This window comes from Aquarana catesbeiana, linkage group LG13 (assembly GCF_042186555.1).
Source record: "Aquarana catesbeiana isolate 2022-GZ linkage group LG13, ASM4218655v1, whole genome shotgun sequence".
Classification (NCBI taxonomy): Eukaryota; Metazoa; Chordata; class Amphibia; order Anura; family Ranidae; genus Aquarana; species Aquarana catesbeiana.
Genome location: NC_133336.1, coordinates 29,242,324 through 29,265,944, shown reverse-complemented (window position 1 = coordinate 29,265,944; position 23,621 = coordinate 29,242,324). Strand labels below are relative to the sequence as shown.

Below are 23,621 nucleotides of genomic sequence, written 5' to 3'. Positions count from 1 at the left end.
GTGACAGGGGAGGGGCCTCCAGCTTATTGACAGCCTCAGCTCTGTTCCTGTGTGCTGTGTGGAGGGAGGCGTGTCCCTTCCCTCCAATCAGCTCTCTCTGAGCTCCGTGGAATGTAACTTTACCTCCTGCTTTCTGATAGCTCAGACAACATTTATAAATTCTGGACTTTGAACGGATGTAGAGAAGAGAAGACTGCAGATAAACATGATGTAGGGGAATTTGTTTCATCTCTGTGTATCACCTGAGGCTAGTGACTTCACTGAGTATATGTGAGGGTTTACAACCACTTTAAAGCGGAATTTTGCCCTCTGAAAAGAATTCCCTCCAATCCACTCCTCTTCCCCTCCGCTACATGAATAGCCATAGGCAGGCGCACAGGGTGTTCCAGGTGTGCCTAATCTACCCATTTGGTGCAGATTCCTCCTGCTGCGCCCCCCCCGTCTCCTCCCCTTCCCCCCCGCAGAACTGATAGTTTCCCTCCTTTTCTTTCCTGGTGGCTGCTGTGTGGGAAGGGGCCGGTAAATGATCACTCACTGTGTTCATTCATAACTGACACATAGTAAACTGTGTTTACTATGCTTTCGTTTGTGAATGAACAGAAAGCCGCTCAGCACAGAGCACGTCCTATTCATTCGCTGTCCACTGCAGCTGAGGCTGCAGAGAAAGGGAGTAGAGAATGTGTCCTCAGTCCCTTTCTATGTTTCAAAAGTGAGACATCAGGGATCTGTTTAGACCCTTGATATTTCACCAAAGTCCCCCGATGTAAAACCAAAAAATATTAAATAACAAAATTTTTTTTTTTAATCATAAAAAATACTAACACCATCCACTGTCCTACTGACACCAGTCTCTGCCTCACCTACACCAATCTCTGCCCTACTGACACCAGTCTGCCCTACTAACATTGGCCTATGCCCTACTGACACTGTGTGTGTGTGTGTGATATACAGTATCACACAAAAGTAAGTACACCCCTCACATTTTTGTAAATATTTTCTTCTATCTTTTCATGTGACAACACTGAAGAAATGACACTTTGCTACAATGTAAAGTAGTGAGTGTACAGCTTGTATAACAGTGTAAATTTGCTGTCCCCTCAAAATAACTCAACACACAGCCATTAATGTCTAAACCGCTGGCAACAAAAGTGAGTACACCCCTAAGTGAAAATGTCCAAATTGGGCCCAATTAGCCATTTTCCCTCACCGGTGTCATGTGACTCGTTAGTGTTACAAGGTCTCAGGTGTGAATGGGGAGCAGGTGTGTTAAATTTGGTGTTATCGCTCTCACTCTCTCATACTGGTCACTGGAAGTTCAACGTGGCACCTCATAGCAAAGAACTCTCTGAGTATCTGAAAAAAAGAATTGTTGCTCTACATAAAGATGGCCTAGGCTATAAGAAGATTGCCAAGACCCTGAAACTGAGCTGCAGCACGGTGGACATACAAGACCATACAGCGGTTTAACAGGACAGGTTCCACTCAGAACAGGCCTCGCCATGGTTGACCAAAGCAGTTGAGTTGCATCTGCTCAGCGTCATATCCAGAGGTTGTCTTTGGGAAATAGACGTATGAGTGCTGCCAGCTTTACTGCAGAGGTTGAAGGGGTGGGGGGTCAGCCTGTCAGTGCTCAGACCATACGTCACACGCTGCATCAAATTGGCCTGCATGGCTGTCATCCCAGAAGGAAAACTCTTCTAAAGATGATGCACAAGAAAGCCCGCAAACAGTTTGCTGAAGACAAGCAGACTAAGGACATGGATTACTGGAACCATATCCTGTGGTCTGATGAGACCAAGATAAACTTATTTGATTCAGTTGGTATCTCACCAGGTGAGGAGTACAAAGACAAGTGTGTCTTGTCTACAGTCAAGCATGGTGGTGGAGTGTCATGGTCTGGGGCTGTATGAGTGCTGCTGGCACTGGAGAGCTACAGATCATTGAGGGAACCATGAATGCCAACATGTATTGTGACGTACTGAAGCAGAGCCTGATCCCCTATCTTCAGAGACTGGGCCGCAGGGCAGCATTCCAACATTATAACAACCCCAAACACACCTCCAAGACGACCACTGCCTTACTAAAGAAGCTGAGGGTAAAGGTGATGGACTGGCCAAGCATGTCTCCAGACCTAAACCCTATTGACCATCTGTGGGACATCCTCAAACGGAAGGTGGAGGAGCGCAAGGTCTCTAACATCCACCAGCTCTGTGATGTCATCATGGAGGAGTGGAAGAGGACTCCAGTGGCAACCTGTGAAGCTCTGGTGAACTCCATGCCCAAGAGGGTTAAGGCAGTGCTGGAAAATAATGGTGGCCACACAAAATATTGACACTTTGGGCCCAATTTGGACATTTTCACTTAGGGGTGTACTCACTTTTGTTGCCAGCGGTTTAGACATTAATGGCTGTGTGTTGAGTTATTTTGAGGGGACAGCAAATTTACACTGTTATACAAGCTGTACACTCACTACTTTACATTGTAGCAAAGTGTCATTTCTTTAGTGTCGTCACATGAAAAGATAGAAGAAAATATTTACAAAAATGTGAGGGGTGTACTCACTTTTGTGAGATACATAATATACTGTGTGTGTGTGTATATATATATATATATATATATATATATATATATATATATATATATATATACATTGTTTACATATATAAATAGGAAATACAGGCGAAGATCGGCTTTAAGCTGTAGAAGGAAAATTCACTGGAAAATTCCCAGGACATTCGAATGTTGTTCAAAAGTAGTTAAAGATTTCACCGAAAAAAAAACCACATACACTATTAGAACTTTGTATATTCGAGAAAAATTTTCCATCCTGCTCCTTCGAATTTTCTCGTCACTGCGGTCAAAAATTAAAGTAGATTTGACCCCACTAACGGTTAGAAAAACGAACAAATGTTCTTTCAATGAAGAATGTTGAATGAAATTCTACTAATGTATACCCATCTTTTACTGTCTCTGAGCCTTGTGAGGTCACGGAGCCCCAGGCTACCTGCCAGTTTTCTTCCAGCCGCGCACTCGCAATCCTTGCAGAGCAGCTCATTCTCTTATCTGCTGTATGAGCCTGTGCCGGGCCTATTACAGAATGTATAGTGCTGTGTAGATAACTCTAAAGGGGCCGATATCACCGTCCGCCATTGGATTACTGAGCGCTTGGGGAAATGCGGTGTATTTTAGCCGGGAAGCTGACTCCGCTATTTCCTATTTCAGCTTCACGATGAATCAGCAAAGTGATTATGAAGAATAATTGTCACATGAGCAGACAAATGACTCTGAGGAAATGGCATCTACAGCAAATAATAGTGGTGTCACCCTTCCCTCTAATCAAGGTGGCAGAGCTGGGTAAATCACAAGACTGGCTAAGCAGAGTGGCCAATATAAGAGTTCACATATACACTACAGTGCCTTGAAAAAGTATTCACACACCTTGAAATTTTCCACATTTTGTCATGTTACAACCAAAAATGTAAACATATTTTATTGGGATTTTATGTGATAGATCAGGGGTCTTCAAACTTTCTAAAGGAAGGGCCAGTTTGCCGTCCTTCAAACTTTAGGGGGCTACACTGCGGCCAGTGGGAGAAGAAAATGTCCTGGCGACAGAGGCAGTAAACAATGCTTCATGATTGGTATTAGGAGTAATAGTGCCACATTATTAGTGACAATGGGAGGAATAGTGTGCCATCATTCCTGTTAGTAGGAGCAACAGTGCCCCATTGTTGGTGTCAGTGGCAGGAACTATGTCAGCAAGGACCCCAAGGGCTAGATAAAAGCAAGCAAAGGGCCACATCCGACCCCCAGGCCGTAGTTTGGAGAACACTGAGCTAAACCATTCCATTGTAGCTCTGGCTGGATGTTTAGGGTCGTTGTCCTGCTGGAAGGTGAACCTCCTCCCCAGTCTCAAGTCTTTTGCAAACTCTAATGCCCCGTACACACGATCGGGCATTGATTGGACATTGTGACAACAAAATCCATGGAGCTTTTCCAACGGATGTTGGCATAAGCTTGTCTTGCATACACACGGTCACACACAGTTGGTCGGAAATTCCGAACGCCAAGAATGCGGTGACGTACAACAGGTACGACGAGCCGAGAAAAATGACGTTCAATAGCCAGCGCGGCTCTTCTGCTTGATTCCGAGCATGCGTGGAATTTTGTGCGTCGGAATTGTGTACACACGATCGGAATTTACGACAACAGATTTTGTTGTCGGAAAATTTGAGATCCAGATCCCAAATTTTGTGTGACGGAAATTCCGATGGAAAATGTGTGATGGAGCCTACACACGGTGAGAATTTCCAACAAGGTCCTATCACACATTTTACTGTAGGAAAATCCGACCGTGTGTACGGGGGCATAACAGGTTTTCTTGCCCTGTATTTGGCTCCATCCATCTTCCCATCAATTCTGACCAGCTTCCCTGTTCCTGCTGAGGAAAACCATCCCCACAACATGATAAACCTCCTTGTTGCTCTCAGGCCCGGAGGACAGACTGACCGGAGGTTTCAGAGAACAAGGATGGGCGGGAAATGCGAGCAGCCAGGGATCACTCCATGTCACATCATAGATCCGGTGGAAGGAACAGAGCACCTTCTGTCCTCACCCTGAATGAAAACGGGTCTTGCCAGCTGCTGCCCATCATGGACATCCTACTGGCATGCAAAGTACCTTACTGAGCATTACACACACCACTGAGACATAGGGGCACTAGAGAGACTGGAGACAGGGCTAGGGGTCTCTCTCTCTGACCCCTCCTCTCTCTCACCCCCCCATCAGTTCTCTCTCTCTCTCACCCCCTTTCCTTCTCACCACGCAATCACCCTTCTCTCCCTCTCACCCCCTCTCTCTCTCTCTCTCTCACCCCCTCTCCCTCCTCTCTCTCACCCCCCCATCACCCCTCTCTCTCTCCCCCCCTTTTCCTTCTCGCCCCGCCATCACCCTTCTCTCCCTCTCATCCCCCCTCTCTCTCTGTCACCCCCTCTCCCTCTCTCACCCCTCTCCCCCCCTCATCACCCCTCTCTATCTCCCCCTCTCTCTCCCTCTCTCTCTCACCCCCTCTCCTTCTCACCCCATCATCACCCTTCTCTCCCTCTCACCCCCTCTCTCTCTCTCTATCACCCCCCTCTCTCACCCCCTCTCCTTCTCACCCCCCTCATCACCCCTCTATCCCTCTCACCCCCTCTCTCTCTCACTCCCCATCACTTCTCTCTCACACCCTCTCTCTCTGTCACCCCCTCTCCCTCTCTCCCTCCTCTCTCTCTCACCCCCCCATCACCCCTCTCTCTCTCATCCCCTTTCCTTCTCACCCCGCCATCACCCTTCTCTCCCTCTCACCCCCTCTCTCTCTCTGTCACCCCCTCTCCCTCTCTGTCACCCCCTCTCCCTCTCATCACCCCTCTCTCTCTCCCCCCCTCATCACCCCTCTCTCTCTCACCCCCTCTCCTTCTCACCCCATCATCACCCTTCTCTCCCTCTCACCCCCTCTCTCTCTGTCACCCCCCTCTCTCACCCCCTCTCCTTCTCACCCCCCTCATCACCCCTCTATCCCTCTCACCCCCTCTCTCTCTCTGTCACCCCTCTCTCTCTCATCCCCCATCACCCCTCTCTCTCTCTCACCCACTTTCCTTCTCACCCCGCCATCACCACTCTCTCCCTCTCACCCCTCTCTCTCTCTCACTCCCCATCACTTCTCTCTCACACCCTCTCTCTCTGCCACCCCCTCTCCCTGTCTCCCCCCTCTCTCTCTCCCCCCCCCTCATCACCCCTCTCTCTCTTTCACCCCCTTTCCTTCTCACCCCGCCATCACCCCTCTCTCCCTCTCACCCCCTCTCTCTCTCTGTCACCTCCCTCTCACCCCCCATCACCCCTCTCTGTCACCCCTCTGTCTTTCTCACCCCTCTCTCTCTCTCTCTCTCTGTCACCCCCTCTCTTGCGCTCTGTCAACCCCCTCTTTCTCTGTCACCCCCTTTCCCTTTGCCGCACACCTCTTTCCGCGTTCCATGCCACATTTGTCTGTGTTCTGGGAAGGAGGGTATAAATGCATGTGACAACACTCTCCATAGATACAGTACAGTGATTGAGCGTTGTCACCCTAGGGCAGGAAGTGTGCTACTGTCAGGATTACCAGGTGAAAATAAGGGGAAAGAGCCCAACCCCCCCCCCCCCCCCCCCCCCCCCCCACAGCCACCACCTCTAAGAACTGGTAATCTGCAATATGTTACCAGTCCTTTAAGTGGTTATCTGAAGGTGGGAAGTCCCATCCGATTATATAAGAAAGGTTCTTTGAGGTCCTAGGATTATTATGGGACAAAGGTCGGAATTTATTTTCTGCCGTTTGTTCTGCAAATGACCATAAATGTTCCCTTTGTAACGTTTGCAGAAAACAAGAGACGGCACCTTGCTGTCCCTGTCAATGACTCTGTACAATATACAGTATGTATGGATTTTATTATAGCTGTTTATGGTTTTAATGGTACATTCCAGGAATGGGTGCAAATGTTGCCGCGAGGCCGTTACATTTTTTTTTTTAAGCTTGCGCAAAAACCACCAGTATGTGGACCATAAAACAAAACCACACACAAAAAAGTGCACTTAATTTGTGAATGAACAGGAAGCTCTGTACAGGGCCATATTTAACGCAGGGCAAAAAGGGGAGCTGCCCCGGCCCCAGTCATTGTTGTGGGGTCCAAAAGCAGCTGCTCCTTGAGCCTGCACTGCTTGAAAAGAGTTCATAAGTGAATTCGGGGTGAAAATGTTTGCCCAGGGTCCAATCAGTGGCCGCCTGTGCATTGTGAGTGCACGGGCGCCGTCCACCCCCCCCTAACACCGCCGCCACCCTCCCTATCCATGCGCCCGGTCCCTTTCAGGAATTCCTATGGAGGGGTGTTTTTTGAAGCACATGATTAGAGCCAGAGGCTCTAATAGGCTTCAAAAAATGGTGGGCTCGGGCACTGCGTCCTAATTCCACCCAGTTGTGTGACAATAGCGAATGAACTAAATATTCTCCCCGCCAATCAGGAAGCGGGTGTGAGACTTGTTTCCCGATTGGCCAAAACGTCAGGCGATCCTATTGGACACCTGACGTGGAGCAAGGGAGGAAGCTGCTGGAGCCAGGGAGGAAGCCTGCCACCATGGAGCTGCTGCCAGGACCCCACACCCGCTAGCCTGGAGCCGCTGCCCGGACCCCGCACTAGCTAGCCTGGAGCCGCTGCCCACACTCGCTAGCCTGGAGCCACTGCCCGCAACTGCTGCCCGCACCAGCTAGCCTGGAGCTGCTGCCTAGACCCCACACCCGCTAGCCTGGAGCCACTGCCAGCAACCGCTGCCCGCACTAGCTAGCCTGCAGCCGCTGCCCAAACCCGCTAGCCTGGAGCCACTGCCTGCACCCGCTAGCCTGGAGCCGCTGCCCACACCCACTAGCCTGGAGCCACTGCCCGCAACCACTGCCCACACCAGCTAGCCTGGAGCCGCTGCCTAGACCCCGCACCCGCTAGCCTGGAGCCACTGCCCACATCCGTGCTGGATGACAACCCCCATATATCTAGATCTATCTATCCAGGTAAGTGCCGGACAAACCGGCAGAGGTGCGGGGGGGGGGGGGGGGGGTTGTTAGTGCAGCGTCGCTTGGGGGGTTGTTTGCCACCCCCCCCCCCCCCCCGAACAAAAAATCCACCAGCCGCCACTGGGTCCAATCAATATTAAAGACAGCCCTGCTCCTGTCCATTCTCTCTGTGCAGCTGAGGCTGCAGAGATGGAGATTGAGGGCTGTGTCCTCAATCTCCTTGCTCTGTCTCAAAAGGTGGACCATCAGACGTCTGCTCAAACCCCTGATATTTCACCAAAGACCCCCAATGGGGCTCCTAAGAAAAAAAAAATTGTAAAAAATAAAATAGTAAAATAATTAAAATAAAGTAACAAATATTAAAAACTACTGACACCAGTGGCATAACTACCAGGGTTGCAAAGGGCACACTTGCGACCAGGTCCTGGTGTTCTGCCATCAAGCTTGGAGGGAAGGGCCCTTCGTGGTTTCTTGCAGCCCTGAAGGTTCTGGTTACGCCTCTGGCTTGGAATGTACAACTAGGGGACAGATTTAAGGACAGTTTTTTTTTTTTAAAGCACATTAACATACAATGGACCACCCAAGTCTTGAGATCCATTCAACCGTTTGCAAGATGCACTTGGGGTGCCAGTAAAAATTCCCTGGCTTCTGTATGCAGATCACAAAGGCAAACGCAAAGGCAAACGGGAAACGCACACAGAACACACCTTTCCTGCACCATGTTTTGGTGTGGACTGGCCCATGGGTCAAACCATGCTGGATGGCTTTATAGGAGATTGTTCTCCTTTTGCTGCGGTTATCTACCATCCAGCTCCATACATATATTTTGTGGCCTCTTATTCTTACATTAGTAAATGCGAGCAAGCCGCCTCTGTTGCCTTCTGCTTGATAGCCATTGATCTTCTGTGGGGCTTGAGGTCTGGGTTGGGCTGAGACCCGTGTGGTCTGCACCGCTGAGCCATTACCTGTCGGTCTGGATATCCAGTCACGTCTATGTCTTTGATTGCTTCCACTTCCTTATCCCCTGATGAAGACTTTATATAAGTTGAAACGCGTTGGATTGACTTTGTGGATATGCAATTTATTTGAATAATGTCATGTATCCCTGCAGTATATGTATATTGTAGGAATGATGATGATGATGATGATAATGAAGATCAGGACGTGAAGTGTCTAGACCAGTCGATTTTAAACCTGTTGTTCAATTAAAAGTTTTTTTTTTTTTACTTTTTATACACCAATTTAGATACACCCCCCCACCCCACCCCCAACCCCTCTACCACATTCCAGTGCGTCTCCGGTCTCTCCCGTGCAATTGGGGGAGCCGAAGAATGAAACCGCCAGCAGCAAAGGTTTACCATAGAGCTGGCCGTGGACCAGACGGAGGCCGGAAGCGACGCCATGACGTCACCTCCGATGCCGGCGGATGTAAACACTGACTTTTTCTTTTGTAAAGCCTGAGATTGTTTGTTATTTTTTTTTTGTTTCATTTGATTTGTTTCAGGCTTTCCAGCATAGAGGTGAGATGTGGGGACTTATAGACCCCAGATCTCTCCGTAAAGAGGACCTGTCCTGCCCTATTCCTATTACAAGGGATGTTTACATTCCCTGGCCTGCAATAGGAATAAAAGTGATAAAAAATAAATAAAGGGAAAGTATAAAAATAAAAAATAAACAATAAAAAAAAAAAAAAAAAAATTTAAAGTGCCCTCATCCCCTCGTGCTTGCAAGCAGAAGCGAACGCATACATAGGTCGCACCTGCATATGTAAACGGCATTCAAACCACACATGTGAGGTATCGCCCCAAATGTTAGAGCGAGAGAAATAACTCTAGCCCAAGACCTCCTCTGTAACCCTAAACACAGGTAGCCTGGAAAAAAAAAGAATTGTCGCCTATGGAGATTTTTAATTACCGTAGTTTGTCGCCATTTCACAAGTGTACGCAATTTTATTGCATTTACTTGGCGTAACATCATCTTTTATATTATACAAAAAAAATTGGGGTATATATTATGTTTTTTGTTTTTTTTTTTAATTCATGAAAGTGTTTGTTTTTTTTTTCCCCCCCGAAAAAACGCATTTTAAAAATTGCTGTGTAAATACTGTGTGACATAAAAAATTGTAACAACTGCCATTTTATTCGCTAGGGTCTTTGCTAAAAAATATATGTATAAATGTTTGGGAGTTCTAAGTAATTATCGAGCAAAAAAAACACAGATTTTGACATATAAAGGCAGTCCCCGAGTTGCGAACGGGCTAGGGACTGTAGGTTTGTTCTTAAGTCGAATATGTTCGTAAGTCAGAACAGCATGGGCAGAACGGCAGATATGTCGTTTTCCGATGTTCCGTCGAATGTGCCCGCCGTCCCGTTCGTAAGTAGGAGTCGTTCGCAAGTCGGATGATCGTAACTCGGGGACTTCCTGTATGAGAGAGAATTGTCAGAACTGCCTGGTTGGCAAATGGTTGGGGGTTGGGGAGCTCCTGTATGTTTGCCATGAAAAATAAACCCTGCCTATACTGTGCTGGCAGATCCCATTATCAACTGTAAACAAGATGTGCACACAAACAGAAATGAAGGTGTTTATCCCAGTTTGGCTGCAAAAGTGGAATTGCACGCTACATGCGCACAGATGTTTGTAGACATAAAATACACCCTGGTGTAAAAAATTCCCAGCGGTTTCCCGCACCCAAAGTGCCACAGGAGGGACAAAGTACATCCAGTCATAGACATGAATGGCTGTATGTTCCTGCGCTAGTGTACTTCTGTACACTGGCGTTCACCCGCGCATGCGGGCGCGACAAATGCAAACGTTTTGCGACTGGAGAAAACGTTCTACGCAAATTCGCAAGGTAAACATGTGCGTTGCCATTTAAATGAGTACAGGGGTGTACAGCTGTTCACTTCTATGGCCAGTTGTATGCCCCACCTGCAGCATCTTGGGTGCGAAAAAATGCCGCTAATTTTACGCCAGGCGTATTTTATGGCCTAACAAAAAAAAAAAGTTGGCAATTAGCGGATTGTGTCCATGAAGACAGATTAGTTGCAGCCTAATGTCCCATTTTTAGGTTCTAGTTGGAGTGTAATCCTGTAATGGATCTGGGGATGTCTGTAAGTATCCCTCCTGACTTCTCCCTGAAAATAGAAATGCCTTCTTTTTGTTGGTGACATTGGCGGCGTCGCCTGTCACAGTATGGCGTCAGTTGTCTCTAAAATCGTCCGGCTTAAACATATATAGACGGGGCTTTCCCGAACTCTCCCTGACACTCGCTTTTAAAAATATTTTCACTTTTTACAGATTCTCACATGATTTCTATTTACGAAGTCAGTCAACCAAACCTGATCTTTCCACCGGCATCCCATGTGATGAGGCTTTGAAACGGAACGCCGGGTTCTAATTATATTTATTAGGTGAACGATCAAAGAGGAGCCTTTCTGCACTGCTGTTTAACCACTAAGAATTTACCCCCTTAATGACCAAGCCATTTTTTTTCCGATACGGCGCTGGGTTGCTTTAACTGACAATTGCGCAGTCGTGCGATGCTATACCCAAACAAAACTGAGGTCCTTCTTTTCCCACAAATAGAGCTTTCTTTTGGTGGTATTTGATCACCTCTGCGGTTTTTATTTTTTTGCGCTATAAGCAAAAAAAAAGGCAGACAATTTAAAACCCCTCCCCCCCCCCCAATATTTTTTACCTTTTGCTATAACAAATATAATAATATAATAAATATTCCCCCCCCCCCAAAAAAAAGTTCTTCATCAGTTTAGGCCAATGTGTATTCTTCTACATATTTTTGGTAAAAAAAAAAAAAAAAATCCCAATAAGCGTATATTGATTGGCTAGCGTCTACAAAATAGGGGATATATTCAACGCTGTATCCTGGCCTAGGCCGACAAGGCCCAGGCCTAGGGCAGCTCTTTGCAAGGGGGGCAGCACGGAAAGAGTCCCCGCTGGCTTGCGCTACACTGAGCTACTTCCGGTATGTGGGTGGCCAACATTCCGCAACCGTGGGGGGGGGGGGGGCGCCGTTTCTAATTTTGGCTGTCCTGACATCCTGGACTACAAACCTTCCTCACTGTGCTATATGTTTTCTGCTGCACCATTGGCATGGTTATATCTTCTTAGTCCTCTCCATAAAATTATCACAAATTTGTGCTTAAAGTAGAACTATAGGCAACACTTTTTTTTTTTTCATTTTGGATAGAATAAGGGAGGGTTATAGCCCCTGTCAGTTTATTTTTTACCAACCCTGTCCCATTGCAGAGATTTCCCTTCACTTCCTGCCCCATAGCCAAACAGGAAGTGAGAGGAAATCTATGCAAATTAAGGGAATCCATTACCTCCCCCCCCCCCCCCCCCCCGGGCCCTCAGAACTAGTGTCCCCTCTCGAAAAATTCAGGGCGGGTCTTAAACAGCAAGGGGTGTGGCAGCGACAGGAAGGGGTGGGTCATATTTAAATTAGGGGGCGCACAAGTTTAGTCAGGTCTAGGGCAGCACAAAACCTAAATAGACTACTGGATATATTTGTGGCATTATTATTATTATTATTTTTATTTTACTAGTAATGGTGGGAATCAGCGATTTTTAGCGGGACTGCGATATTGCGGCACAGATGGGACACTTTTATAGTCATCAGAGCTAAAAATAGCCACTGTTACTGTATAAATGACACTGGCAGGGAGGGAAGGGGGTTAAACACTAGGGGGCAATCAAGGGGTTAAGCGTGTCCTAGGGAGATGTTTCTAACTGTGGGGGGAGGGGACTGACTGGGAGTACAGAGAGATCGCTGTTCCTGATCATTAGGAACAGCAGATCTCTCTCTACTTCCCTGTCAGAACGGGGATCTGTCTGTTTACATTATTTTTACAAAATGTTTTCATTTTGGATAGAGTAAGGGAGGGTTATAACCCCTGTCAGATTTTTTTTTTTTTTTTTGCCAATATTGTCCCATTGGGGAAATTTCCCTTCACTTCCTGTCCCATAGCCAAAACAGGAAGTGAGAGGAAATCCCTCCAAAGTGATGGAATTCCTGGTTGTCACCAGAACTAGTGTCCCTATTAGAAGATTCCCCCTCTATTCCTGTTTTGGGGGACAACCCCAATTTTGGGCTTTTCTTCCACTTTTAGGTGAAAATGATACACAGGACAAATAAAGAGGGTGAATCTCCCTAAAAGGGGGGGTGGGGGCACTGACAGCAATAAAAACCTACTTTAAACCCCTCCCCACTCTATCTATTTGCTATTAGTTGTACTTAGTGTTACTAAACCCACATCAGAAAAATCAGTCTTTATTTGCAGTAAAGCGTGCTTGTTATACTCACTATGGAACCTAAGGGGCTAATCCTCCGCATTGTGTAAAAAGGCTGTTTGATCCTGTCTTCTCTGATCCTCCCCTTCTTCCACTGTCACAGGAGCGCAGAACTGATTGCTTTGGCTGTACTTCTCCTTTAATGGACTTTGTTTTCTTTTTCACACTCACTATTGAAGGGAACACCCAAATAGCAACTTACAATAACATACATTTTTTTTATTATTACAATACTTAATCCCATGAGTAATAGGGAATAAACTCTGCTATGATGATATTTCATATGTTGTTGCCAGAGGGCAAACCTGGCAGATGTTCATCAGAGGGGTGTAGCAGAGAGTTGGAGAGGAACGACTTTAGGATGTGGACGGATGGTCACAGTCTTGGGTCGGATAAGGCTAATATATAGCATGGGAAAACTAATTAAAAGCCAGGAGTGACCTAAAAATATTCTACAGGTGTACAATGACTATAATTAAAGTGGACGTCCACCCTGGAAAGGGACTTTAGGTCTCTTCATGGGCCATATACTATATACACCGATCAGTCATAACTTCATGACCACCCACCTAATATTGAGTAGGTCCCCCTTTTGCTATCAAAACAGTCCTGACCTGTCGAGGCATGGACACCACTACACCTCTGGTGGTAGGCTGTGGTATCTGGTACCAAGCCTTCAGTTGCAGATTCTTTAAGTGCCGTAAGTTGGCGAGGTGGGGCCTCCATGTTTCAGACCTTGTTTTTCCAGGACATATCCACAGATGCTTGATGTTTTGACATCTGGAGAATTTGGAGGCCAAGTTAATACCTCCAAACTCATTGTTGTGTTCCTCAAACCATTCTTGAACCATTTTTGCAGTGTGGCAAGGCGCATTATCCTTCTGAAAGAGGCCCCTGCCATCAGGAGAGATTGTTTCCATGAAGGGGTGTACTTGATCACCACAATGTTTAGGTAGGTGGTGTCAAAGTAACATCCACAAGAACCCAAGGTTTCCCAGCAGAACATTGCCCAAAGCATCACACATGAATGGCAGGACCCAAGGTTTCCCAGCAGAACATTGCCCAAAGCATCACACTGCCTCTCGCCCATACTGCATCCTGGTGTTATCTCTTCCCCAGGTAAGTGACGCACCTGGCCATCCACATGATGTAAAAGAAAACATGATTCATCAGATCAGGCCACCTTCTTTCATTGCTCTGTGGTCCAGTTTTGATGCTCATATGGCCATTGTAGGTGCTTTTGGCTGGTTGGAATGGGCACCCCTACCAGTCTGCAGCTACATGGCCCCAAATGTTTTTTCTTTCTAAAGAGGAAGTCTGCATGAGCAAGGTATAAGGTAAGTATATATCACCTTTCCATCATCCCCTAGGCAAAATAGCAGTTACCCTTGCAGTAGAGAGAACCTTTTTTTACCCCGGAGTTCATCTTCAAAGATACTTTAATTTTTTAATTAAGGAAGATATGGCCCCCTATTCATTTTTTGCTTTAACTAGTTTTTATAGAGCTACAGTATCATCTACTGTTGGACTGTAGAATACCTTAACAAAGCAGGATAGTATAGGTCAGTGGTTCTCAACCACCAGGCCGTGGTTCTCCGCTAGCCCACAGTCCCCTTCCTCCTGGGCCTCCAGCCAGCTGCAGATCCCCTAACCCCCCACAGTGCCTCCCAACCTCCCATAGTGTCTTGCATCTTCACTCAACCCCCCACAGTGCCCCCCCCCCCCAACCACTGGCATTACCTTCCAGCCCCCTGTAGGGCCTCCTAGGTTGCTGCAGAGCCTCCACCCCCCCCCTATTCCCATAAACCAACCTACAATGGTCCAATATTGCCCCACGGTGGCTTCCAGTCTATCACAATGCCCCTACAAAGCCCCAGCCTGCTGCAGAGAGATATCCACTTACTCCCATCCTCCACAGTTGCCCCCAGCTCGTTACAGAAACCGCATCCCCCTACAGGGCCACCATGTCTGCTGCAGAGTCACCGAAACCCCTCCAGAACCTCCATCCCCTCACAGTGATGCCCAGAACCACCCAGAGCCCTCCGACCCTTCAATACATATTTTGTAGTGCCATATTTGTATTTTGTGAGTATAAACTTTTTGTTTCACTGTTGAGATCTGGAAGGTTTTGAAGAATTTACTTGGCCCAGGTCTCAATAAGTTTGAGAACCCCCTGATATAATGCAGTATGTTCTACAATGGATACTGCTGGGCATTTCTCTAGAAGAATGTACCTCTGAAAATTAACGCCAACCTGAAACATTCATAATTTTGCATCACAGTGATCACTGAAATAGATATGTTCACAGGGACTGGCCCACGTTGTACGCCTGGTAAACGATCAGCGTGTAATCTCGGATAGTGTTTACGCAGACGGTGGTGGCGGCGTGGAAGGATATTTCTTTAAATAACAAGGAGACAGCCTAATAGGGAAGCCAGTCTCTAATTACCGCATTTAATCCAGCCCTGATTATTTATTTATTACTACGGCTAAGTGCCTCCAAGGAAGAGAGGCCGCTGGGAGACCCAGAATTGGCGCCGCCTGGTTGTGCCCCCTCCTCCCGTATCAGCACAGGGATGATCCTCGAAGAAAGCCTGGCTCCTACAACAAGACGGATCGTGTTCCTAAAGGACTGCGGGGGGGGGGGGGGGGGGGGGGGGGGGGGGCAGCCATGTGTCACCACTCAGGATATTTTTTTTTCTAAAACGTGCTCAGGTGACACCGGCGGGGTACAGTAATATTCACAATCAATGGGGACGTTGTAGAATCCTGTTCTGTTCAACCTCATCCAATGCGGGAAAAGAGAATACATCGAATTACTTTTCTTTCTTTCCTCTTTCCTTTCCTTCCTTTTTTTTTTCCTTCTTTTTGCCTCTCTTGATTTCTCCTTTCTTCCTTTTCCTTTCCCTCTTTTCTTTCCTTCCTTTCCTTTTCTTTCCTTTCTCTTCCCTTTCCTATCCTTTCTCTTTCTTCTCATCTCTAATACCCCATACACACGACCGGACTTTCCGACAACAACATTTTGTTCGAAGGTTGTTGGCTCCAACTTGTCTTGCATACACACGGTCACACAAATGTTGGCCAACAATTACGAACGTAGTGACGTACTACGTGGTTTTTCAGCTCTTTAGCGCCACCCTTTGGGCTCCTTCTGCTAATTTCGTGTTAGTAGAAGTTTGGTGAGTGTTGATTCATGCTTTTCTTTTTGCGTTTTTCATTTAGCCAGGGCTTTTTTTCTCAGAGAATAGGTGCTGGAACTCCCACCTACTGAGTCACTTCTTGTCTCTGCCCCCTACCCACCTTCTAGCACCGTCTCATTCAGAGAATACGGAGCCAAGTATGATTATGTCATGCTATGCTAAAGTTATTTGTATGGAAATTGGTAATGATAACGAGAAAAGCAGTACAATAGAAGATCCCCTGCAGCCAGCAGCAATATACCCCCCCCCCCCGGAACAATAGACCCCCCAGCAACATAGGACCCCTGCAACAAAATATCATCCCAGCAACAATAGACCCCGGCAGCAAGACCAGATCTCCCAGTGGCCAGCATCAATAGACTCTCCAGCAGCCAGAAACAATAGACCCCTCCTTTAACAGTAGATCCTTTCCAGCAGCAGTTGACCCCCCAGCTACATAACCTCCCCCAGCAACAATAGATCCCCCACCAGCAACAACAGACCTCCCCAGCAACAATAGATCCCCCACCAGCAACAACAGACCTCCCCAGCAACAATAGATCCCCCACCAGCAACAACAGACCTCCCCAGCAACAATAGATCCCCCACCAGCAACAACAGACCTCCCCAGCAACAATAGATCCCCCACCAGCAACAACAGACCTCCCCAGCAACAATAGATCCCCCACCAGCAACAACAGACCTCCCCAGCAACAATAGATCCCCCACCAGCAACAACAGACCTCCCCAGCAACAATAGATCCCCCACCAGCAACAACAGACCTCCCCAGCAACAATAGGCCACCACACAAAAACAGATCCCCTCCATCAACAATAGATCTCCCAGCAGTCAGCATCGGTAGACACCCCAGCACACCCTAGTACCCCTTGCCATTAGATACATTCAGTGCTTGAGGTGCCGGAACTGCGTTCCCCCCCGTTCCCGCTGAAAAAAAGCCCTGCATTTAGCGCTGTTAATAATATTATTATTGATATCACTTGAAAAAAGTTTGCAATAACTCCATCAGTATCACCAGCAAAGCAGCTTCATTATTATCCCATTAAAGAAGAAGAGAATTGTGCGCTGCATTTCCAGATTTCCTAATTTGCCGCGTCACGAATGTTAATTCTCCATTACGAACGCTAGTTTACAAAGCCACTTCTGCTTCTGAGCATGCGTGAACTTTTGTCCGACGGACTTGTGTACACAAAATCGAAAAGTCCGACAACAAAAATTTGTTGGCGGAAAATTTGACAACCTGCTAGCCAACATTTGTTGGAGGAAAGTCCGGCAACATATGTTGGATGGAGCGTACACCCGGTCAGACTTTCCGACAACAGGCTCACATCCAACATTTGTTGTCGGAAAATCCGATCGTGTGTACGGGGCATTAGTGTAATATTCAAAATCAATGAGGAGGCTGTAGAATCCTGTTCTGTTCAATCTCTCATCCAGTGCGGGAAAATAGAGTTCATAGAATTACTTTCCTTTCTTTTTTTCCTTCTTTTTGTCTCTCTGGATTTCTTTCTCTTTCTTTCTTTCTTTCTTTCTTTCTTTCTTTCTTTCTTTCTTTCTTTCTTTCTTTCTTTCTTTCTTTCTTTCTTTCTTTCCTTCCTTCCACTCTCTTTTTCTATCTCTCTTTATCTTTCTTCCCATATTTTTTTTTTCCTCTCTCCCCCCTTTTTTTTTCTTGTGCTTTTTTTCTTCCCATCTCTCTTTCTTCCTTTCCCATCCCTTCCTTCCTTCCTTCCTTCCTTCCTTCCTTCCTTCCTTCCTTCCTTCCTTCCTTCCTTCCTTCCTTCCTTCCTTCCTTCCTTCCTTCCTTCCTTTCTCTTCCTCTCTTTCTCTTCCTTTCCCTTCCTTCATTTGTCCTCCTCTCTTCCTTTCCCTTCCTTTCTCTTCCTTTCTTCTTTTCTCTTCCATTCTTCCTTCCTTGCTTTCCTTTCTCTTCCTTCCTACAATGTATACCCGCATAATTTTTATCACGGTGCACACCAATGCATTTTGTTGGTGTGCTTGTGGTAACTGTACTGTAATTGTGCTGTCTCCCCTCTACATTGTAAAGCGCTGCATAAACTGTTGGCGCTATATAAATCATGTATAGTCATAATAATAATTATTTAACCTCTTTGCCGACCATGTAACACATATGTGCAAAAAAGGATTTTATTTTCTCGAAAATCCTGTAAAACACTTACCTAGCTTCCACCTTCAATGTAATGTTGAGGCAGTGACTGGGGAGAGATATGTTGCATATATTACCCTGTACTGTGCTGGCAGATCTCATTATCAGCTATAAACTAGATGTGCAGACTATCAGTCCTGCCAAAGGATTAAAGTGTTACTAAACCCAGTAATATATAAATTAAATAGCTCACCCCCCCCCGCAGTGCCCACAGCTTAAAAATCTTCTTTTTAAATTAAAATAATGCCACTATATACCTTTTTGGCTGATCTGTATACCATGGTCACGTGATAAGCTGCAGGGTTTGCCCAACTGCTGAGTGTTCAGGTAGGAGGAGATTTCCACTATAGCCTGCGTCCTCATGCTGTTATGGGGGGCGGATCATCGATGAATCAAGATGTGACATCCCACCCACTGTGTTCATTTTTTAGTTACTGGGCATGGGGGAGGGAGGGAGGGACTGGGCTGTCATTTAGGATCTGTATACACGCCCACATGTGTGATGTCAATACCATGTGACCTGTAAAAGCTCAGCTCAACAAGGAAATGTTCTCTCCAGCAATAGAGACCAAACTGAGCATGTGCAGCAGTACTACCCTCTCTGTGTCTTATCTGGCCTCTTGTCAAGAGAGACCCTGCAGGAGGGAAGGATCTGTCCATACAGGATCAAACAGCCTTTTTACACAATACAGAGGATTAACCCCTTAAGTTCCGCATTGAGTATAACAAGCATGCTATTCTGCATATACAGACAGATTTTACTGTTGTGGATTTAGTAACAGGCTTGGCTGGCACATTGTAGGTTAATGCACTTAAGAAAAAAAAAGAAACAAAACAATGAAACAACTAGAAAGGTGATAGATATATTTTTTAAATGATTTTAGGTGTGCTGTTTCTCAAAGCAGAGATCCTGGAGAATAAAATAGTAGTAGTTACCATTTTAAATGTCACACAGTATCGGTCAGAAAAATAATATTAAAAGCATTTGTTCTTTTTTTAACCAACATGTTATACTTCCCTGCTCTGTGCAGTGGTTTTGCACAGAGCTGGCCTCTTCTCGTGTCCCCAACGGTGCTCCTGGCCCCTCTTTTCTGTCGAATTCCCCCCCAGAGAAAGCAGCTTGCAATGGGGGCACCCATGCAGGCTCTCTCCTGAGCCACTGCTCTACATGCCCCTTCACACACCTAGACGCGGCTCAGTCCTCATTAGCTCACTTGCTGTGAAAGACAGCCAATGGCTCCCGCTCATGTCTCAGCCAATGAGGAGGGAGAGTCCTTGGAGAGCCGAGGCTATGGTGAACATCGCTGTGTCGGAGGAAGCTCAGGTAAGGGTTGGGGGGTGGGGGGCTGTAGGGGCAGCACACAGAAGGTGGCATAGAATGCATGAAGGTAAAAAAAAAACTTTGGGGTCACAGCAATGCAAACCATTGCACACGTTCTGCTGCACGCCCCCTTCCTGCTGTTTTGGGGCCACCCCCCAGTAGCGGAACACCATGGCCCAGTCGCAAGTGCGACCTTTGCGACCCTGGTAGTTCCGCCACCACTGGAGATATACCGATCAGTCGTAACATTATGGCCACAGACAGGTAAAGTAAATAACATTGTATTAGAGTGCCCCCACTCTGGATGAAGGAGCAACAGAGGCACCTTTGGACAGGAGCACTGTCAGGCTGGGGGGAGGGGAGTGCTAGTTGTACTAGCAGATTTAAATACACTAAACAAATTGAAGCCAAGCTCCAGCTAACACTTTATGAGCAGTTGCAGCAACACAAGGGGGGTTATTTACTAAAGGCAAATCCACTTTGCACTGCGAGTGCAAAGTACGTTTGAAATTGCACTGAAAGTGCACTTGGAAGTACAGTCACTGTAGATCTGAGGGGGACATGCAAGGAAAATAAAAACAGCATTTTAGCTTGCACGTGATTGGATAATAAAATTAGCAGAGCTTCCCCTCATTTCAGATCTACCCCTCAGATTTACAGAGACTGCACTTCCAAGTGCACTTACAGTGCAATTTCAAGTGCACTTTGCACTTGTAGTGCAAATTGGATTTGCCGTTTGGTAAATAACCCCCTTTGTCTTCCTTTTGGGATAAAGATTTTACATAAAAGCTTATCATTGTAAGACCCCCCTCAGCCCCCCCCCTAACATTTATCTGAGGTCCCTCTCTGTCCACGAGTGTGTCAGCCATCCGAGATTCTCCCTCCTGATTGGCCGAGATACAGCAGCGGCGCCATTGGCTCCCGCTGCTGTCAATCAAAGCCCCCTAGCCAATCAGGAGGGAAAGGGGCTGGGCCAGGTCGGGGCTCAGTGATTGAATGAACACAGGGAGCTGTGACTCAGCTTGGGTGCCCCCATAGCAAGCTGCCTGCTGTGGGGCCACTCAACAGGAGGGAGGGGCCCGGAGCACCGAAGAGGGACCCGAGAAGAGGAGGATCGGGGCTGCCCTGTGCAAATCCATTGTAACAGAGGAGGTAAGTATAACATGTTTGTTATTTTTATAGGAAAAAAAAACGAGACTTTACAATCACTTTAACATCAGGGGGTGATCAAAGGGTTGCACTGTGTGCCTAACCTGTACCTGTGTACTGTGTGGGAGGTGCTTGTACTAGGGGAAGGCATAGATCCATGTCCCTGCTTTGCAGAAACACAAGATCACAACCTTCCCTTTTCATAGAATGACGATCTGCCTTGTTTACATAGGCAGATCGCTGCTCTGCCCGTGTCCCGAATGATTGGCGGGTCCAACCACAGCTGGAGCAGGTCGCAAGCAGCTTGCTATGGGGGCACCCGAGCTGAGCTGCTCCGTGTGTCCGTGTGCTCGGCCCTGCCCCCTCTCTCCTCATTGGCTCACTGACTTTGACAGTAGCGGGGGCCAATGGCGCTTCGCTGCTGTCTCGGCCAATAAGGAGGGTGAGTCCTGGACAGCCGAGTCTCTTGTGCAACATCGCTGGATCTAGATGGGGCTCAGGCAAGTATTAGGGGGGGGTTGCACACAGAAGGTTTTCTATCCTAGTGCATAGACGGCATTAAGATAAAAAAACTTTCTGACTTTACAACCACTTTAAGTACCGTAGTTTGTCGCCATTCCACGAGTGTGCACAAAGCATGATGTGTTAGGTATCTATTTACTCGGCGTGGCATCATCTTTCACATTTTACAAAAAAAATGGTGTATATATATATATATATTTTTTAATTCATTAATCTGTTACAGACCCCCCCCCCCCATGCAGATTATTATTATACCTGTATGTGATTTTGTGGACTGGGTCTGGGGTTCGTCATTTTATTCCCTGGGGTCTCTGCTAATTTTTTTTTTTTTTAGCAGAGACCCCAGGGAATAAAATGACGATCATTGCCATTTTTTTTGTCACACGGTATTTGCGAAGCGATCATTTTTTGGGGGGGGGGGTGTAATGTCTGGGGGTTAGAAGTAAATCAGTATTTTTCGCTAGAAATGTACTTATAACCCCCAGACATTACACATTTTTTTTTCTAAAAAAAATGATCGCTTCGCAAATACTGTGTGACATAAAAAAAGTCAATGATCGTCATTTTATTCCCTTGGGTCTCTGCTAAAAAAAAAAAAAAAAAAAAAGATTTTTAGCAGAGACCCCAGGGATTAAAATGACGATCATTGCCATTTTTTTATGTCACACGGTATTTGCGAAGCGATCATTTTTTTTTTGGGGGGGGGGGATGTGTAATGTCTGGGGGTTAGAAGTAAATCAGTATTTTTCGCTAGAAATGTACTTATAACCCCCAGACATTACACATTTTGTCTTCCAAATAAATCGATCGCTTCGCAAATACCGTGTGACATAAAAAATGGTAACGATCGTCATTTTATTTCCTGGGGTCTCTGCTAAAAAAAAAAAAAAAATTTAGCAGAGACCCCAGGGAAAAAAATGACGATCGTTGCCATTTTTTTTATGTCACACGGTATTTGCGAAGTGATCATTTTTGGGGGGGGGGGGGTGTAATGTCTGGGGGTTAGAAGTAAATCAGTATTTTTCGCTAGAAATGTACTTATAACCCCCAGACATTACACATTTGTTTTTCTAAAAAAAATGATCGCTTCGCAAATACTGTGTGACATAAAAAAAGTCAATGATCGTCATTTTATTCCCTTGGGTCTCTGCTAAAAAAAAAAAAAAAAAAAAAGATTTTTAGCAGAGACCCCAGGGATTAAAATGACGATCATTGCCATTTTTTTATGTCACACGGTATTTGCGAAGCGATCATTTTTTTTTGGGGGGGGGGGGATGTGTAATGTCTGGGGGTTAGAAGTAAATCAGTATTTTTCGCTAGAAATGTACTTATAACCCCCAGACATTACACATTTTGTCTTCCAAATAAATTGATCGCTTCGCAAATACCGTGTGACATAAAAAATGGTAACGATCGTCATTTTATTTCCTGGGGTCTCTGCTAAAAAAAAAAAAAAAAAATTTAGCAGAGACCCCAGGGAAAAAAATGACGATCGTTGCCATTTTTTTTATGTCACACGGTATTTGCGAAGTGATCATTTTTTTTGGAAAACAAAAAATGTGTAATGTCTGGGGGTTAGAAGTAAATCAGTATTTTTCGCTAGAAAATTACTTATAACCCCCAGACATTACACATTTTTTGTTTTCCAAAAAAAATGATCACTTCGCAAATACCGTGTGACATAAAAAAATGTCAGCGTTCGTCATTTTATTCCCTGGGGTCTCTGCTAAAAAAAAAAAAAAAAAAAAAAAAAGATTTTTAGCAGAGACCCCAGGGAATAAAATGACGAACGCTGACATTTTTTTATGTCACACATTTTTTGCGAAGCGATCATTTTTTTTTTTGGGAAAAAAAAATGTGTAATGTCTGGGGGTTATGCCGCGTACACACGAGCGCACTTCTCGTCGGACTGAACCCCGAAGGACTTTTTGACGGAGTTCCAACGAAACGGTAACTGCCTACACACAATCACACCAAAGTCCGATCGTTACGAACGTGATGACGTACGACCGGACTAGAATAAGGAAGTTGATAGCCAGTAACCAATAGCTGCCCTAGCGTCGTTTTTGGTCCGTCGGACTAGCATACAGACAAACGGATTTTTCGTTAGGAATCGAGTCCGTCGGAAAGATTTGAAACTTGTTCTATTTCTAAGGTCCGTCAGATTTTTAGACAGAAAACGTTCCGATGAAGCCCACACACGATCAAATTCGTCGGACCTTTGATGCTAAAAAGTCCGGTCGTGTGTACGCGGCATTGGAAGTAAATCAGTATTTTTCGCTAGAAAATTACTTATAACCCCCCCAGACATTACACATTTTTATTTTCCAAAAAAAAAAATACTGTGTAACATACAAAAAAGGCAACGTTCGTCATTTTA

At 46.0% G+C, this 23,621-nt stretch overlaps 1 protein-coding gene across 1 annotated transcript in view; it reads left to right on the top strand.

Annotated features, from left to right (window-relative positions):
* Positions 1–23,621, top strand: part of TRAF3 (TNF receptor associated factor 3) — a 158,448-nt gene that overhangs the window by 9,634 nt on the left and 125,193 nt on the right. The window lies entirely within an intron of this gene.